The sequence below is a fragment of the Varroa jacobsoni genome, unplaced genomic scaffold (assembly GCF_002532875.2).
Source record: "Varroa jacobsoni isolate VJ856 unplaced genomic scaffold, vjacob_1.0 scaffold_352, whole genome shotgun sequence".
Taxonomy (NCBI): Eukaryota; Metazoa; Arthropoda; class Arachnida; order Mesostigmata; family Varroidae; genus Varroa; species Varroa jacobsoni.
In genome coordinates, this window is record NW_019213254.1 from 240,238 (window position 1) to 260,167 (window position 19,930).

Genomic DNA, 19,930 nt, shown 5'->3' on the forward strand with positions numbered 1-19,930 from the left:
GATATCATGCTAAATTAGGCAAACTACAAAGGCGACTAGCACCTGAAGCGCGATCTTTCAGCGCCTGACCTTTTGAGCGCATCTTCTCCCAGCCGACATCGACTGACGCCAGTAGTACACCATAGCGTACAGGAACGTTTGCATTATGAACAGTGCCCCCCTCAGTGCATACGCCATCACCATATTGTAATTATCATCTTCTTAAGCAAACCGTAGTTGTACTACGTGCGTTTTGCGCGTGTTTGTGTGTGTATGTGCGATGACAAATAAAAAATAACAGTCACCATATTGTCGAGACACGATCTCGACGAAGCATAGAAGCAGTGCGTTTCCCCCACCGCGAGGAGGGAAATGGGTGAGGGGACAAAAATATACCTCTGCCATATCATTGTTGCAATAGTGAAGCACGCTGAACGTTACGGCAGTTTTTGTTCCATTTCGTAAGTGTACCACTTGAGCGTCGTCTGTGTATGCGTCTATCTTTCTATGAATGAGGCAAACCGGCTTGGTTATACCTCTTAGATAGGCACCAAGGCCTAACGCTGTCATTACCAAGACTGTACGTGGCTGATAGATGGTGACGTAGTTCTTATAGAAATTTGCAAAGCTACGGAAAGAAAAAGGAAAGTTGGAAGTTGAATTGCATCGAGTTCAGTCGGAACAGTTTCCCCTACTGGTATAAAACTCTAAATTTGAACGCAGGGGAATATAAACGCGACTGGCAGCAGCTACGGTAAATGGCTGGATAGGTTTATTTAAACGTGTACAAGCCAAAGCACACAGAAGCCTGCACCCTTGGAAGCTACCGGAAATAGGCTGCTTTAGATGGATTTCCGTTACTTCGGTCACTTGCCTATATACCAATTTACCTATGCTGCTATGTATCTCGTCGGTCCAGATCCCTGTTTTTTGCGTTGTATGTACGCAATCTATAAAACAAATTCATATATTTAACAGTAGGCCTCTTCAAAAAATCCTAAAATAAGTTAAAAGTAAGTTCTGTATATATGTTTGTATGCGTATGAAATCTTCCAAGGATAGGATTGCGAGACAGGTTTCAAACAAAGATGCAAAATAGAAGTGCCTTGTTTTGTGGTTGAAACTAGGAAAAACTAAGCGACGGTCGTGTGACGCCATCGGAAGCCGCAATGATAGTGTCGAAGAGGAAAGTAGGCTTTCTAAGCGCTGCAGCAAGGTTAGTTAACTATAAAATGCATCTTTTACGTCGGTTTATTTTGAGGAAAATGATATGATAAGTGGGTCGGAATTTCTTATATCTACGATGGTACAGGACATCGTCTACCGCGATGATAAATCACCTGAGAAATAGTTTTTCTCTTTGGACTTGCCAATGTTTTAATACAGCGCTTACTATATATGTGACACCACTAGCAGCTAGACGGTCTAATAGGACCTCTCGTTGTGAAGAACAACTGGAATAGCAGGATTGACAGGCTCAGTGCTCACGCGAGAGTAGTCGCTAATCAATACGCTGGCGGCTTCACTTGGCGATCGCGAGAAAATGCACAGAAGGTTAGCAGAAGAACAAAACCCGAATGGTGAGGTTAATCTATCATTGATGTGTCAGCACCTATAACTAGTTAAAGGGCGTATGAAGTAGATGTGAAAGTTCGTTTCGACGGTCAACAAAGCTGCTATATTTTTCGAATAGGTAATTAACTGTGAATGGACCCCCTCTCGTTCAGCTGGCGTTTCCACGGGATATTAGCTTGCCTTGTTTAGCAGCATGGACAGCGGCTGCGTTTGATTCGCGGAGAGAGCAGAAATAAAGGTCGACGAAGCACTGGGAACCCCGTTCGATATAAACGCGGTTCTGTGCAGATTTCTCTTCAGTTATGACCTGCCATGTACATTCAAATTCAAAATTTGAGCGAAATAACTGTAGATACCTCAGGCTTAGCTATAGACAAGATTTGTAGTGATAAACAGTGGTTGCGTCAACGCTATCTTGTACATGCGGTAACACCTTCGGCTGTTATTACACGCGCCGAGCGAAGTGATTCCAGTTCGCAATAGCGCGCAAAGATCTTGTTGAAGACTGAGCTCTACCCGAACTTGTGCAAACCATATACGCTGAAAGTGAGTAAGGAAGTTTAATTTTATCCTCTCAAGAAGGCTACATATTTAGAAGAAGCGGCGTAGAAGACGAGAACACGAATAAACATTGCACCTTACAATTCGAAAGGATTAGCGTAAGAATCAAATTCGAATAGGAAAGATAGCAGGGATCGGCAGGAGCATAACAATCTTCGAGTTACTGGGCTTTGTCCAGAAAATAAGGGGAAAGGAGCACATAGAAAAGCAGCCAGTAGACCCAAACAGACACATCGACTCACTGATTTGCACTTCCGCCAAATTAAAGGCTTCCGCAACAAAGCAATTGTGACCCGTCACATCATGTAGTTGTCACTTACACTCTGATAGGAAGCAGTTTCAAAAATGAATGATGACAAAAAATTAACGTTTAGGCATGGCTCTTAATAATGCCACTGAACTTGAATGGAAATTGTTACGACGTAATTTTTTGGTTTTGTTTAGTAAATACGCTGCAAGAATTTATATCCGTATAGGAGTAGGGGAACATAAGATTAGCGGTTGAAGTCAGTAGCTGTTGATGTTTCCGCAGAGGTTACTTTGCCTCGGCTGTTTTCCGCTCGCGCTGTGGGCGTTTGTTGCCGATGACGTGGTAACGAGAGGTTCAATCTTGATCGCTCCGGAGCCAAAAAAGCGCTAGCGCTGAGGACGTCCACGCACGTATCAACGAGACCAGCGAAATGAACTGCATAGGCTTGATCCGCGCCCATCAGCCTCAGCTACACTGGCCGGGTTCAGACAGGCCAGTGATGATGCTGGTGAAGGTAGTTGCGGAGGTAATAGCTACTGTGACAGGCGGGCAGTAGCCAAGAGCGCTGAGTCAAGGATGAGAGAAGAACGTGGAATGACAAACCCAACTTTTTTTGTGTCGTGCTAGGGAGAACTCGTATAAGTGAGCGATACGTTGGGGCTCTCAAACTAAGAATTTAGAACGGATACGATGCCAAGTGATGCGCGAAGGAGATCAGGTAGAAAAACGGGGACACCAAGCCAAGGAAGAAGAGGGATGAATTCGGCGGGAGCGATACAGAACAACAGGACAGGAAGGCCTGACAGTGAGAAGCACAAGGAGCAAGTGGGCCATCGACTACAGCGAGAGTAGGATGCGATCGAGACACCCCCGCCGGCAGCAAACGTAGCAGAAACAATAAAATGAACTTACGCTAAGAATGGCAAGGACACAGCGGCGTGGTCTGAACGCGGAGAGGATACTCGCAGCGAGAAAAAGGGAGGCCGAGGGAGAGAGGTGGCAGGCCGCATATGAGGTAAGTTCGGTTTCAAGGGGAAGCGAGCGAGCGCAGAAAACGCTTCGATAACAGCAAGTGACGGCCAGCACAGCGCTCAGAACGCTGCTGAGCACGGCACGTTAAGCAACAGAGCGACCGGTTTGGGCGGAAACAAAGGGCCAGCGAATTTCAGGCTTCACAAAATAAACACAGGCGCCACTCGCATTGGGGGCAACGTGTCGATTTAACGCGGACGTAACCACATGTAAGCAATTAAATCTTTGTACCACTTAAAGAAGGAAAGGTGTAAGTGCGAACTAGAAAAGGTTCTGGAAGGGCAAGTAGGAAGATTAAATGGAAGTAACCTTAACCGACACAAAGAACAAGATAAAGCCTAAAGATAACGTAACATCAACAAAGGAGAGTGCGAATCTAGGAAGATATTGCCGAAACGGCTCGTTCGAAGCGATCTTATATACCGAAATATAACGCTCTACTTTTACGAGCAGACACGATTATGATTAAGAGAGTGCTACATATATATATATATATATATATATATATATATATATATATATATATATCGCATAAACTGTGTCACATATATTTCAGAACACGTTCGCTTCAGGTTTTAGGTATTATCCTTGCTAATATGTATAGCTATTTCTAGACATAATCGTAGGTATTGAATGCGCAAAGTGTTGGTATCACAAAGGTATTATACGTAGTATGTAAAAAACGTAGTAGTAGTCAATAGCCAGTGAAGTTAGAGGCAATTATTCTGCGAAATATAATAATGAATGGGCTTAGCAAGCTTCACAGTAAACATAACCAAGTTTAGCTAGTCTTATCCAGTGACACATAAGAAACTGACACATATATGGAGAAAAGTGGTGGCTTAGCCGCTGGAGCTCAAACTCTTACAGCAACTGGATGGTAAAAGCGAGACGGTGACGCAGCTGGCGCCCACTCGACTTCCGTGCCGACACGCTACACTAGGGTGATTGGCCGGCGGCCCTCGAAGCGTGATATGCCACAGATAGATGATCCGTGCAAAGTGCGAAGCAAGGAACAGCAGGCTTAATGATGCGGTGAACTCTGCTCCGCTGGGAGGTAAACAGCCCCGGCCGCAGAGTTGATGGATCATCAGGTGATCACCAGGTGTCGTCAATCTACAGGCAGTAACGGGCGGACGTTGGGTGAAATGTTCCGCGTCCCAGCTTGTGCTGCTATTGCTACTTAGAATTTAACTAGCTTTAACCCCTCTAGACTACGGCAGCACCGAAAGTGACAACACCGTTGACAATAATGCTTAGCCTTTGCCATCAGCCGAGTAAATCTTTGTATATGGAGGTAGGTACATTCATTAGCGGATCCCTAGGGGGTCTGAAACCGATAGAATCGCTGTCAAACGTGACGACAGTACATCATTTGAACAAAGGAAGAGACACTGGACTGCAGTTAGCAGCATCAGATTCGTAAACAGTAGTAAAAATGCTTTGGTGAAAAAGATCAGTGGCTAATTTATCGGGGTAAAATCTGGCAGAGATTGACCAAAAAATAGTAAACGCGAACAAAATTGCGTTTTACTCCAGTGAATTGAACATTGTTAATTCGGTCAAGTCTGTAGACACATCGGAAACAGCAAGTAGTACTAACTCTGCCCTTAAGGTAGAGGCCATGAGACTGTCAAGGCAAAATACTAATCAGCAAATGTGTTAACCTGCTCCAAGTCGGAGGGAAGAGCAAGCGTAGGGAACACGAAATTGTTGAAAAGACTAGTGATCTTCTAACTGAATATTCATCTAACAAAAAAAGTAAATGCGAACCTTTGAAGTTAAAATTAAATAGTTATTCTCAGACGCTTGCCGGCCTTATTAATTCAACGAGCTAATGCGAGACAACTAGAGGGAAACGAAGCAATAAATGGTATGACCATCAATTTTGCCATCCAACGTAATGATGAGAGTGAACTAATTAACTTAAGCTAAGGAGGGTTATATGTATCGCACATACGTATCGTTTAAAAGTGTTCAATTATCAAAAAAAAAACGTCGGCCTCTTGCGTTGAAGGTTGTGGCCCGGTTGGTCGAATCGAATAGAAGATCAAGTATATCGGCATCATGATCTAACATGGTAAACGCAAGACCTTTCAATCAATAGCATGATAGGAGAAATGTTATGAATTGGAAATAAACTGTTTTGGAAATAGCCACTCGCAGATATGCTGTAAGCACACTTGATCTACATGCTTTGAGTCTCACATCTGGTACTGCCGTTAAGTAGGCGGGCTTCAAACGGACCAATTAATTTGAAGAGTATTAAAATTATCGACTGATATAGTTGTGAGTCAGCGTTGAAATAGACACTACTGGAATAGATACCACGCGCGAAAAACACTGATATATTTAAGAAATTTTCAGCCGGCCGGCGTATTGGTTTGCTCGAGAGAAAATACGAACCATGAATTCTATTTGAGAAATCTAATTCTTGCCCAATAGAGTGTAGAATCGGAAAGGTCTAACAACTTTTACATACCTATGCTTCACAGATACTTCATCGTTATTGAAACAATTGCCCAAATAAGTTTCTTTTCTATTTACATTAGAGTTATTATGAAAAAAACCTCCTTTTACTCAGCAGAGCAAAATACGTTTATCGAGCATGGTGTTTTCATATCAATTGCTCGAAGAGAACAATTGGATAACTCCGTAAAGTAACAGAATAACTCGAATAACGCACTGGAATTATTAAAACAAGATAATGGAAGAACTGCAGCCAGAAAATTACTAATAATAATAGTTATGGCCAGCTACGCTCGTGTCAAACGCACTTAAACCAGTCTAGGGTTAATTTAAAGGGCGACGGACTCGGAGCAGGTATGAGGCGTCATTGCTGGACTGGCAACGGAACGTGGCCCATCAACACAGGCGCGCCCGTAATACGGTGTGGTCATCGGCTTTGATAGAACCGGCGTTGTATACTTTCAATGGCAAAGCTTACTAATTTTCGTTCAAGCCTGCCTCTGTTTCCCATGAGAGGGTGATGGCTGTGCACATCCTATTTTAACTAAGCAACTTTCCGTAAGTGTGCATCTTGCATCGATACCCCTATCTAGGTAATGTTATATATATGCGACTATCTGAGCTAGAGATTCTAGCTCTGGAGAGACTAGAGTTCCGGACAAGTTACATATCGTATTTACCCTTCGAGTAAGAAGGCGCCTCACTAGATTAGAGCTAACGTTAGTTATATACGCGGCGCTTGAATAGTCTTTCGTTGACGGCTATGTCTATATTCTTGTTTAGGAACAGTACATTGCTGAGAGGTACGTAATCATTATTTAATCCGTATGTCTAAAAAAAAATTGGTTCTAGAGGACGTTTTTGACAAGAATTTAACTATAGCCCTACATGATTTCACATCGTGATCCCGGTAAAAAGTATACTGTGCTCTATTTATCATTGGTTATTGGGACATTTGATTACGATGCTTCCAATGCAAAATCTTTGTTCAGCTGACTGATATTATATGTTGATGATCCGACCGTTTGTGTGTTTTATCGTTTCTCAAATCCTAGTTCATATAGGCTGATTCTATAGCCACATATAATGTAACGCAGGATTACTACGTACGCTGCATAATAGGCAGAACTTTTTTCTCATTTGATTGCCTAATAAATGGCTCTTGCAGATAGAGCCTGCCACTAAAAGTCAGGAAACAAGTTCCTGAGCCAAGAGGACGAAAGAAAATCAACAACGAAGACGATGACAGTAACAACGGGCTGGTGCAATCTTTCATTATAATTACGGATAGTATAGCCTTGAAACAACCCGCTCCTGATGCGACCGCCTTTGTCTTAGCTAATATTCAGTTACAAACCTACACAACACAGAGACGGGCAACGGGGGCTCCCGTATACATTCACTGTACTCGCCGGGGCTAAAGAGTTTGCCCTAGTTTGTTGAAAGACGAAATAGCGGGTCTTAAGGGAACACCGACACTTGAAGAGGAGGTGGCAACAACTTCGCTGGCTCTGGCGACCATAGCAGTAAAGAAAGGAACGAATACCGCCAAGATGATAGCCGTCTCGTCGTCATCGCTTTCGTAGACGTTCCTGCTGTCAAAGTTGTTGCTGTTGGTATTGTTGTTGTTGTTGCTGTTCGTATTGTTGTTGCTGCTAGTGCTGTTCTCGCCTAGAAGTAGCATCGACATCAGTAGTGTCATGGACTGACTAGGACGGCGGTCATGGACTGTCTCATCCTCCCACCGCAACGACCCCACGAGAGCGAGTAGTTTGTTTCCGAGCAATAGCGGAAGAAACAAGAGTCAAGCGCAAACTTTTGTTTGCACCCCCTGACGGAAAAGACACCCTGAGGGCTTTAAGTAGGCGGGGCCGAATCGGCTACACTTGCGGTGACGCCCGCCAGCAGCGGCTACCCCAAGACGGTCTGACCGTCTTGGCCTAGTCGTATTACATCTGTCTAGTTCACTTTCGTTTCCTTTTTCTTGCTTAAGACGCTTCCTCTCACGCACAGACAACCCTTACACCACTTAGGAGAGAGTCTGTCGACCGCTATAGTGTACGGCACACATAGCGGCGGTGATGCTCATTCTTTACAAGAATCTGTTGCCTCAATTCCACGGCATCTCTATATCTCGTCCTACCGTCTACTCGCTCTCTCTCGATGTTTCACTTTACTTCTTTTTCTTCCCCGCCAGAGCCTTTTGTTGCGTCTAGCGCTGTTACAAAGCGAACTTAGCGAAAAAGAAGTTCGACAGTGCAGGTGTCCGATGCTTTTTTTCCTTCTACGACTACCATGAAGGCGACTACAGTCGCTACTACAACTGACTACCGCTATCGCGATATTTATGAAGTTTAGCTGGCTGGCTGGCTAGCTGCACGGGCTAGAAACACGGCCGAACGCGTTGGCTTCATCCGTTGTAATATTGTAACTATATCAGCTGGTAGCGATGGAAACAAAGCGACAGAGTGAGACTTATTTAGAAAAGGCAAAAAGCGAATAGGTGTTGAAGGAAGGCGGACTCATCAGCAACTTGGGTGGATAGGCGCAGACGATCCAGGTCACTACCAGGCCCGGACTCGTGGCGTCTGCTTTTCATACATTCGGACGCTCAAATACATACTAGGCTTTGATACCAAAGTCTTGTCTGTGCTAGACAATGAGTAAGAACCAACAAAGGAAAAACAAATGTTTGAATTAGTTGAATCGAAATAAAAGGATAAATAAAGATCCGTAATGAATTCCTTTGCGTTTCTGCCGTTCAAGCTTCTCACCTCGTTTACAATTTGTCTGCCTACTATAGAATTTTTTACCGTCTTGTGTCATAAAACTAGTTATCCTCTCTGTGCAGTGGACACAAAATAAAGGCTCCATTATCTACAGATATAGCATTACCTACGTTAACAATCTGCTGCTCGGCGACAAGCCAATTAAAACGACCGATTCTCAAAAGAACTGTTAATTTTATAATTAAACGTAGATTTTCGATGGCGTTTCGATAGCGTTATACCACTTACAAATGTGAGCTTCTAAAAGAAAAAGTTACGAACGGTTAAATTGGCCAGCGATAATAAGTATAGTATTAAAAACGAATGAACGGTGGAACAGGCCTCCTCTTTTACAACAAAAGGCTAATCCTAATTAAAAAAAAAAACTTTAAAATTTTGAATCAAGTTCCATTGCAATTAAGTGCGATGATGTTAGATAAAACAAAACCTATGCGATACCATCTGGTGCTTGTTTGGAAATGCTTACGACAGACCGTATTGTTTATTAAGGATCAGTACAATTGTAACACAGGTTGCGTTTACTGGTCTTGAAACTCGTCTGAAGGGATGAGGTCGTAAGTAAGTGGTATGTCGCTAATTATAAAGCAACCCTTCGTCCACTATGTAAAGAAGGTTGGGAAATTCTCTTTTCCTTATCGACTCTGTAGGCGTCAGATCCTGACCTCTACCATGGCTAGTCTAGACCTTTTAGTAAACATTTCCAGTAGCAAGTCAGAAAGGTGAATGTTTAGGCGAAACAAGCCGCGACTCCCAAGCGGCTGCAAATGATGGTATATGCAAGCCACATTAGAACAACGAAGTTTTATCTATTTAATAGTAGGGACCTTGCAATGTCCTATTTGATTACTTACTCACCGAGAGGTTGTTCGCATAACTATCTTTGTGCTTATTAACTTTAACAACAATTTTTTTAATGCATAACTTCTAAACAAATATTTTAGTGAAATTGACCACTGCTAGGATGGTTTACATATGTGCATAAGCTTCACTTGTTTTCAAATATGGGATATTATATTTGTACTTAGTTGACATTATGCGTATGGAAAACTGTATAATACATGTTTATACAGAACTGGTTGAAAAGTTTCTGCTTACAAGTTGAGACACATGTTTGTCTGTGTATGTGCAGGTGTTTGAGTCATCAGACAACGAATCTCGGCGACTCGTGCTGCCTGCTAACAGATGAAAGCACTTGATCATGCTTGACCCCACATGTCCGGGCTGCGCTTGATTATGTCGGCTGGTCGTAACAGTGTGCCATGGTGGCAACAATGAATTATCGTGAACTCTCCCCCAGTAGCGGCATTTTCTTCTAATCCATTTTAGGAAGAATCTGAACGTGTCTCTGACATCGCCGGACGACATTCTGGGCGGCAGCAGCCCGCCCGAGTCACACGTCGATTCACTACCACACATTCAGTAAATAGCACTGCCAGTAAAGGTCGCCAGGCGTGAAATTGGCCTTTGTTTTGCTTCTCTTTTCCGTCAAAGTCCGTTTAAGTCCCATCAGATCTTACCGCAGAGCTTGCGCACGGGCTCCGCAGACTGGTCACTTGCGTTTACTTGTAGTGATGAACTTTCTAAGCTGCTAATGCTAATATAACAGCTAGTAACACGAAACGAGTGTTAGTAAAGTACACACAAAGACAGGCTCACTTACCTATATAGATCTAAGGATAAACAGCGACGCCTGGAGGCCTAACTGTTTCTCTAGGCCGTTCAACGTACGCCGCCGGCCTACCGTAGCGAGTAGCGGAGCACAGAGTTGTTACTCATTTGGCACTCGCAGGAATGAGGTACAAAGAGCCTGTAACTTACGGAGGTTGGCTGGCGAAAACGGATTAAGTGGTTGTACAGAAGGAACACGGCGAAGGTTGCGTAGCTGAACGAAGGCCCAGAAAAAGGGGTTGGAGGGTGAGTGAAAGAAAGTAAATGGGAAAATCTGTGTCGAGGTGACGGAATACGGCGGCCGAGCTAAAACAGCGGAAACAAAGAGAACGAGATGATAGCCATCGCAATGATGTGGTAAAAGGCGAAAAGAGTGAAGAGAACGGGGAAAAAAATATGAGCATGAATAAAGAAGGAAACTTTTTTAAGAAAAAAAGAGACGGGAAACAACACAAAAGAAGTCAATGAAAGGAACATAAGACAAGGGGAGATATAACAAACGGCTATAGCATTAAGGGAGTAGAGAAGTGTTTGAGGAGAAAGGTAGGCAATTCTAAAAAGAACGCGTGTTTTCATACATTCCCTGAAGAAGAAGACTAGGAAAACAAAGGAAAAAGTCGTATATAAAGAAATATATACGGAAAGGCATGAGAGCACGACGTAATGGGAGGTAGAGAACTAAACCCTAGCGCCAGGATGGAGTAGTAATAGTTCGGCGTACTTCAGTAGAGCAAAGACAAAAAGGCTGACAGCTGGTGACAAAACAAAGAAAAGGAGGAGCGGTAAACGTCACGGAACCTTACAGAACAGAAAAAAATGACGTTGTAGAAATGCAGCGGAGAAGCGATAAATTTCAAGACAAGGCTTTGGAAGGGAAGAGCGCTATAGCAAGCACAAAAAAAAATTGTAGCGACAATAAAAGATCAAACGAAGCGGTCGGATAATGATTTTTGGTGTGTAATGCCAGAAAACCTGAAAATAAACGTGGTAAACAAATAGCCCCTAATTTTATGTATCCCAACCTATGTATCTCTTCAATTTGACTGAAAAGGCCGATTACCTATTTAAGAATTTACAGAACCCTAACAAATTCAACCAGATTCACATGCATTTTGATCATCATAGTTAATTAATAATAAAAAGTGTTGTAAACGTGCAATATTGTGCAAATGGAAATCGAAATCCTCCATAGACCGAGACATATTTTACGTATTTACGTATATACGGTAATTTCCAAGGAGCGATTATGCTCGTTCTTAGTGGGTAGGTCCAGGTGAACAAAAGAAAATTTCATGAAGAGAAACTTCGGGCTTGGAAAACTTATTTCCATGCTTAAAAATCTGTGTTGATTTGCTCCAAGTCGGCTATAATCTCAGACATCTCCGTCTTCGACATATCAACGAATCATGACTATTTCGAGGATAAATATAAAACAAAGTACAGTTTCGAAAAAAGAAACGGAAAGCAAATCTGGTTAATCACTAATTAAAGAATACTCGTGGTGATGAACAAGCAGATGATACCGATGCACAGATGAGTCTCACTTATGTGTGCTGTAGGGGACACAGAACAAGCTTCTATTTGGCCAGCTAACATGCGCTTTAAATGGTAACTTCCTTTAGATTTGGACTACTGCTACCGCGGGTCATGACACACGCTCATATGCGTTAGACAACCTGCGCTATATCAAAGTGAAATATGCTCTATTTAAGGAAATGCTTAATAGGGGATAGATAGCACAAAACCGGACTGCTGCAAGGAAATGGTAAGCTCAAGAATGCTTAGCCAAAGGCCAGTTGATGGTAAAAATGCTTGAAATGTCAGATGCTTTGCTAAGCTTTCAGAAAAAAGGGCCGCTGCGTCAGTAAAACTAAACCTCTACAATCACTACGCAAATTGAAATAGCGTCCTACATAAAAGCTACTTTGTAACGGAACAAATTTGCTTAACTAAGGCTAAAGGCTAAAGGTTGACACTGTTATTAACCAATGGTAGCGCAAACAAACTATCATACTTCGAGGTAACATTAGCTCGTCTCGACTCTGGCGAAGTTTTTTCGGCGAAGTTTTTAATGCCTACCCGACCGGATGTCAACTCTGTATCAAGAGATACTGTCTATTAAGAGCAAATTTAATTTCAAAATGTGTTGTTCGGAACTGAGCATTTTCTATATGGATCTCGTTCTCTTAGAAGAGCCATTTCGATCACTCGACATTTTATCGTATGATCAATATCTAGGGTTTATAAAGTAAGCGAACTTTTAAATAGTTCTCTGTCCAGAATCCAAACTAAATCGAGGATTAAATAGTTAACGGTGACTATGCCACCTGTAACAGCTTGTTTATCTGTAAGTAAATAATTTTCCTATTCGTTATGAATCTGTATGCCTTTGACGTTTACAGGTGCAATCTGTTTTTTGCAAAACCTCGTAGCCCCGATCGTAAACAGCCATTCTGCTCCTTTTTATATGACTCCTGCTGAACGAAATAAGTTCATGTTACGCCACGGTCGTCTGACTCGCGTTTACCGTATGTTAATTTTTCATATTGAAATTGCTACTACTTACGCCATTAGTATGCATCATAAATTAGAGCAATTTATGGTGGGGAGATTGTTGATCCATAAATGTATTTCTTTGTGTTATGATACTAATATCTTGTTACTTTGCACGCCCTTAAATGTTATTACCTAACCACCATTGCAGCACGCTGCGTAGCACCAGCATATATATATATATATATATATATATATAGATATATAAAGTAAAAAGAGAACGCCAGCGGCAGGGGGATGAAAGTGCGAGCTTAAGAGCAAGCCAGTACGTGTATTTAGGGAAATAATTGCCCCGACATCTACAAGCCACCACTCTATATCGCTTTATTTCTTCTGATTCTGCTACTTGTCGTTAGTGCCCTAACAATTTACTTGCCATGGATATATATATATTTATCGAGTTTCTTTCACGCTATGCTAAGTGTCACTCTGGCGTCATCGCTAGCCCCGCTCGCCACGCGGAGTCGCCAACATACTTTGCCACTCAGTTACGACTTTTCCATATCCATCCCCTTTACGAATTTGCGTGATTGAACGAGTGATTAAGAAACGACTATAAAAACTTGTCCATTCTGTCACTGTGGCGTAATCGAACAAGCCGAAAGTGGATATATGCTGATGTAACGTTAGCGTTCGCCAACGTCCGCTATGGTTAATGAAATACAACTGCTTGTGACCCCCGCATTTCTACACCATCCTGTCACACCGCCTCCGCCAACCGCCCGTTGTTGGTGTATCCACGGGCTTTGCATCTGATTTGGCATTAAGTTAACAGAGCCAGGGCAAATAGAGGATGTGAAGAAATAGAAGTATAAACATGGTGAAGAAATTTTCGTTGACAGTGTACAACGAAGAGAGAGAAAGGGAGAGAGGGGGCTAGGAGGAGGAGAACGAGAAGGAAACCTGTCGAACCTGCCATAGAGGCGAGTCAGGCACGTAACAAGGAAGACAGACCCGACTGGAACTGGAAGGCGGTCTCTTCAGGACAATGCCGCTCACGTCGGCCTACCAATTACAGCCGCCATCCGTCACAGTAGCAGCATCCTGCAACGGAACAGTAGCCACCGCGCAAGTGGCTCAAGCAGCAATAGAAGAGTATTGCGAAGACAACAACCGCAGCTTCACTGACAGCAGCAAAAGCAGTAAGCCAAACGAAGCTTGTGGACACCCAATGCCGCCAGTATGGACTGCCTACAACATGCAGCTACGTTATATCCTATTACTACGTTACTAATTCTCTGCCAGGTGCTCTGAAGGAACAATTCGTAGCGAACACAAACTCATAGAAGGGGAATACAGGGCTAATAATACCACTGTCTCCCAGTCTTCCCTCACGGGGACGATGCTACAAGAGGGAAAGCGGTAGTCGCGAAAAGAAGGAAACAAGTAAAAACGATTGTGGCCTGAAATATTTCAAAGAAACGTAGGAAAAATGATAACATTACTACTCATAATTAAGCAGCGCCTAGGCACGTTGTGCCTCGTCAGAGGCCACATAAGGTCAGAAATCTGCTACCACTATCATCTTATCCATACTCTTGCCTGCATCTATGGAAGTTCATAGTTGAATGAGCGAAATATACTCACTAAGCTCGGGTTCAGCTTGAGTATTGGCGTAGTCGTCAATAAACAATAGATCAACCGTACAACTTATCGTGCCAAATTCGCAGCTAGTGTGCTTTGAGCGCACCTATTGGCAGCAGAGTGAAAATACGAAAATATAGTTGTTCTGGAAGACGTTGTGCTTGGATTCAGTGTCCTGCAGGTACACCCAACAGGTTACAAAAGAGTCTCCCATAAAAAAAACTTGCGATAAAGACGCCCCAGTTTAAATAGCCCTCTTCGCCGTTGGATATTATTAATAAAATAATTGAAGTAAAGCTCATCTGCGGTCCTGTTAAGATGTAATGCACCGGTTGTAGTGGTAGTACTGCAAGAACCAGTACGTCCTATTATAAGGTGCTTAAATTGTAGTGTGCGCAGTATCATGGATCAGCGTATACTTGAATGATGGCGGTTTCAGCGTATTCAAGCATTTTTTGTTGTCTTATTATAGCTAAGTGTGTATGCAGTAGATGGCTGGCTGGCTGATGCAGTAACTGCTGGCCTGCTGAGGCCACGTCTGGTCAGTAGCCATATCCGTAGGTAACTGCACAATGAGAACCACCCTAACGTGGCTTGTATGTCCATTAATTGATGACCAGCGTCACCTGAGCGAAATGAAAGGCTCCTGAACGAGATTAGTTGCTACGAATCTGCTTGTTATCGAAGGCTTACCACATAGACCAAACGGGATCATACGATGATAATTTTCTCTGTCAGTGACGATCGAAGAGTGTACCTTCCATATTTTTATCTTTTCAGCTAGTCCACAGCCAGCTTTAGCCTGACCTAGCTGTATTGAAACATTAAATCAATTTTAGGTTGTCGAAACATTTAGTTGCGAATATATAATTTCAGTCTCTATGGTTCACATTGCCGCGAACATATTTCAACGAGAACCGAAATACTGCATAAGTCTTCTTCTTGACCTTTTCACGCGGTAGTGTTGTATTCGAAGGTCATAAAGAAGTATCGTAGTTTACCCACACTATAATTTTTTGATGGTCAAAAGGAATTACTAACATCACAAAGCTTGTATTTGCCGAACAAAACAAAGTTGCTAATCGAGTCTACATAATTAGAGGCCGAGCTATAAAGTAGCCAGAGTTGAAATAGTTTGTGTTTAAAATAGGTTGCCATATGAGGTTATTTTTGGAACAGGTGAACGATCCACAATGCAAGAAAACTTTGTGTGGTGTTAAACTAATATATAACAAATCTCAAGATCTACTGTTTCTTTTGATGACGCACCAGTCGGCAAGCTAGGATACGCTGGTACAGACGAGTCCGCATAAGTGTTTCTGCTTGTGACAGTCACTTTACGGCATCGTGTGCTAGTTTCGGTTCCAAAAACCGTGTCTAAAGCGCGGGATTTTTGTGGCTGGCGCTCTAAACTAGAAATCATATTCCGACGCGATATATGCCTCTTCTGCAACGCCCATCATTTGAGACAACTTATAAATGTGTACGGTGCGTAAGGGCTTTTGGGGACTGGGGTAGCTGCGGAGCAGGTAGGGTATTGATTATCGGGATTCTCTCCTCTGCGACGAGTTCCAGTCGGTTGATCGACGAGCCTCGGAGTGTATAACTGAGCATGGGTCATGGGCGAACTGTAGACTGCTTATAGTGAGACTGAGGGGCCTTAACGCTCTATTTGTGGATTCGCATTGATAGAGCCTTGCCAGACTACGGCGCCAGAGGATAGGAAGAAGACTACATGAGTAACGTTCACATAAACAGTATGGCCCGAAGCTTTCCGCATGCGGCCACCGGTGCAATTGCGCCGAACAGAGTAGCCCATGTAGCGATCTTGTGTTCGGCAGTATGTTTACGAGGTTAGAAAAAAAAGAAAGAGAGTCGAGTGACCATTTTTTTAAAAAGGACAACAAATGATCTTAATAGCTTTAACAGCCTCAATAGTTCGTCTTCCTTTTACTTTACGAAATGTTTAGGTCCCATAGCTCATAGATTAGTCCTGTGAATGTACCTAAAAATAACTATAAAGGTCCTTGCCTTAGTGTGGGTGCATTAGTGTTACAAGATTGGCTCTCGCAAAAGAAGGGAGGATACAACTAAAGTAATGTTTGTTTTTGGTTCGAGAACGTACCGTAATAGATTTGCTCTGCGCCATTGTATACATCTTAAGGATGTTTCCTTTGATGCATAAGCGTACTGATATATAGGTTCAAGCCTAACATCATCGACCATACTTAGAAATGCAATAGAAATGAAGCTAGAATCAACCAACAGTAGATCATCGCCCAGAACCCGCAAATAATCAGGAGCTAAGATTGTGTTGTAGCTTCGAATAGATCTTTACAAACAAACAAGTCATTTCGTTACCTCTTTTACCGTATATGTACGATATCCCTTTTCCTAAAGCCAACCCAATCTATGCCACCTGCCTGCAACTCTGGCTTGCAGCACTTGGTTAGCTAGACCGTCTAGGGAATCGTATGTTCGTGTCGTGTTAGGCTTTCTTCCATCACCTTTCTTTGGAAATCTATCTCATAACATCACAAGCAGCTAAAGCTGCCCCAGTAGAGCGAGCAGCGACAACAACAACAACAACGCTACAGGTGGGCGCCGCACCGCCCTCTTTTTGGCTTTTCCGAACCGACCAGCGGGAACAGCGTCTTAATGATAGGCACATAGAATACTCACAGCTATTCATAGCTAGTCCCGATGGTGTGTTTATTATTGTGCATACCCCCGCTCGACATTCGCTGTCCCCATTATGTCCTATCTATACTCCTTCCTTACAGTCGCTGTCGCACCAAGCCTAAGCTCCAAACGTTTTCTGCCCTATGGATTTACATAGCCTACTAGAAGGATTCGTTGATGTGTATACTACGACACGACTTTTACTTCGATGTGCATGGTGGATAAAGTAAGTGGTGAGAAAGGACAAAACGAAGTACCCCCTTGCGATTGGAAGCGAGCGGTAAGTAAGTAGGAACCTCAGTAGAAGAATAGTAAGATGCGCAGTAACACTGCCAATTTTGCGAAGTATGGTCCTGCCTTTCCTTTACCTGCGGCTACAGTAGTGGTAGTCAGTTGTCCTACCCCCTTCAACCCGCTCCTGCTATGCAAGGGTTCTCGGCCATGGGAACCCCTCTTGCATGCGTAGTCTATATGTGTCTATAGAACGGTGCAAGATAACAGCTGTCCCGTTAGATGGTGCATGTAAATTAGCCTCGGAAGCATTAGCTACTGAAGTGTCACCCCTTTATACACACACCGAGAAAAAAAAAGGCACAAACTCTAAAATGCAACTAGAATCATTTTAAGTGACAAAATTAGATAAGAAGTAACTCGAAGTATGAGTATCGCATCGTAGAAAGTTGGTGATAACCAAGATATGAAAGCATTTATTTGGAAAGTTAGCGGTCGTTTTCTTTGCATGACGGTACGTATCATATCGTAAGCAAAAGATCTATAAAATGAAATTGAAGGATAGTATCGGTAAGTTGTTTTGTTACCTTTAAGATCATATCCTAACCGTCTACGTCTGGCTAGGGGACCTCTTTTCTCATTGGTTTATCTAAGCCAACTTGATAGAAGTTGGCTCGTTACAATGCATCGACAACAACGCTTACATGCCACACACGGCCTATCACAGGAACGCCTACAGTACATTAATCATGAGACATGGTAAAAATGGGAGCAAGGAAGAATACTAAGAGGTGTGCAAATAATTTAAATACATGAATTGCAGCTGATTCGTCAACGTCTGTCGTTGCCGTCGATAAATGCTACGACGATAGAAACATGGACAAAAAACTGAAAAGAAACCAGTTTTGCTACCGATCGCAATGGGTCACGTAAGTCTAAATAGTGTAGCAGTATGCATGCACCTGTATCTATATATGGGCTTTACCTCAATTTTTGCTTTCTCGATAGATGATTCGTGGCGGTTTTCAGTAGCCGGCCAGCAACACTGACGCATCAGCGACTACTGAACCTCCAAATCTCTGTACCCCCTCTTCCCGTTGCCCGACAGGTCGTGATGGCGCAGGCATGTGAATTATTGATACTGCTTATTTGACGTCTGCAGTTTTGCTACTCGAAGTTCGCCTAGTCCCTCTAAGCGTTATCCTGTCGCCATATAGTCGGTCTGTTACGTTGCTAGGACTGTCTTTCGCCTGCTTAGTACATGTGATATCATATAGACTGTACAGAGTAATATGCACGCGAGCGAGAAGGCCGATGATTGGCGATGTGTAGCCGCTGGTAGCGGCGAGGATTCACCGGAACGCACTCGGGATTGAGTAGCCGGGCCGAGAGCGTATAAAACGACGAAGCTAATTCTGTCAGATCTTTCGGTTGGATCCAACCGAGGGGGCGTTTGACCCAGCGACCGCTACCCATCTGACTAGTGGCATTCGCAAGCTTACAGCGATAGCTAAAGACCTAATGAGCAAATTCGCGTACGCCTTCATACGAGAAATCTAAGAAGCGGTGGGAAGACAGGACTTTCAGTTTTTTTCGGTCGGTTAGCTACCCATATAGGGCTTAACCTCCTTTCATTTTACGCGATTTCGAATTTTACCGCGTTTAGTTTGAGTAGCGCGCATCAGCACTCACACCACGGCTACGGTCACCAGCAAGCGGTTCTGGCTTTTATTGTGCCGTTTTAACTATAACAGTGCCATTCCGTAATATTAACTACTTTGTTGAAGTCAGTATGGACCACTGCAGCGTCATAACAAAGAAAGAGGCGGCCAGAGCCGTGACAAGGACGACTGCAACTTTAACACCGCTATAACAAAATTAATCTGCCTATGATTTCTTTTTTCGTACTGATAAAGTCAGACGATATTCGATCCACTCGGTGCAAAAGGGGAGTCAAATACGTACGTTATTACGTCACACGTCAAACAACAGAGGTTCACAGATAAGGTACTGGATTTATTTCTGGTCGATAGGCGTGGAAAACGCGCTAAGTTGGCAATTCGAGAGTATCCACTCCAAGGCCGCTGGTAAAACTGGTTCACTATATTTTGATGATCAAAACATAATGCACTCTATTTAATCAGTCAAACAAAAATTTAATCCAAGTAGTTTTGACCATAATTAGCAATCTAATAAAAATTAATCGAGAGGATTTCAGCAGAAAGCAACAGTGTGTGGACATACGCGTCGCGGCGAAACGCGGGAGTTTGATTTTATAACGCAGTTTGTCATACGCTGCGTGTTCAAATCTGAACATCTGCGAAAATATTTTTTAGAGATTTCTCTCGCAAAAATCTATTTATCCACACAGCGAAAATGATGGTTATGACCTGAGATATCGTATTTCCAAAGGCTTGCTTGGAAATATCTCTTATGCGAGGAAAAATACTGTCCTAAGTCAACGATGCCGGAGGGACGTAAAAGGGCTGCGTAGCTACCAGGCCAAACGCGTGTCTCATGGCTTCTGTATCAGTGTCCTAAAAATCCTATAGCTGAA

General features: G+C 43.0%; 1 long non-coding RNA gene across 16 annotated transcripts in view; it reads left to right on the forward strand.

Annotated features, from left to right (window-relative positions):
• Positions 1 to 425: 425 nt before the first annotated feature.
• LOC111259620 (uncharacterized) overlaps positions 426 to 19,930 on the forward strand; it is a 38,809-nt gene continuing 19,304 nt past the window's right edge. For 2 of the 16 annotated variants that reach the window (XR_002679734.2, XR_015310673.1), the window contains exons 1-5: positions 426 to 916; positions 1,107 to 1,195; positions 12,726 to 12,851; positions 17,244 to 17,422; positions 18,197 to 18,302. This is a non-coding gene — a long non-coding RNA (uncharacterized LOC111259620). The other 14 variants (XR_015310665.1, XR_015310677.1, XR_015310672.1 and 11 more) reach the window with 12 other exon arrangements.